Raw genomic sequence first — 802 nt, forward strand, 5'->3', positions numbered from 1 at the left:
AATTAATCTCTCTAAGTAGAGAAAATGAGAATTTTGACTTATTTATAAAATTCCAACAACAATTTAAAAATAATAATTGAGCTTTAATAACCAACAGTTGTTGTTAGTTTTAAACTTTTCTTTAAGAGTGTTAACTTCAATCTTACCTTCCTCCCTCTTAATGTTGAAAATTTTGGTTATATTCATAGAGTTTTGAAATCTATTTTTGATAAATTTAGCCAAAATACAAAAACACTCTATCGAATAGTACGTATCAATTCTCTTAACCATAGATTATTCTTTAGCATTTACATAACATAATGACCTCATAATCAAGTGATCCTAGAGCCGTCAGATTCCTCTCATTGAGACATTCAATTTGACTATAAGCTTGTCAAAAGTTAGAAATATTTGACATTTCAATTAATCTTCATAGTTTCTTATTGTATCAAGTGTTTTATCTGAGCTCATTTAGACTCAATTCAAATCAAGTTTAGTGCATTGAGTTTTTATTCTCGAGACGTTCGGTATGAATATTAGATTTTGAAAGATCTTTAATTTAATTTATCTTTTTATCTAACATGCACCAAGTTGTGTGTCAGATTGAAGAATTTTTAGAATGCACACATCCACACAAATATATATATATATATAATCCCAATTTGTCCATGAATCACACTCAATGAATAGAGTATAAGATAAGAGATGAGAGAGACAAAAATGAATGACAATAATGAACTTTGATTTGAATTGTTAATTAATTCTTTTTGAGAAAGTGATTCCCCTATTTATAGAAGAGGGGGGGGGGGACAATATTTGAAGT

This window comes from Phalaenopsis equestris, unplaced genomic scaffold, assembly GCF_001263595.1.
Source record: "Phalaenopsis equestris unplaced genomic scaffold, ASM126359v1 Scaffold000064, whole genome shotgun sequence".
In the NCBI taxonomy this organism is placed as follows: Eukaryota; Viridiplantae; Streptophyta; class Magnoliopsida; order Asparagales; family Orchidaceae; genus Phalaenopsis; species Phalaenopsis equestris.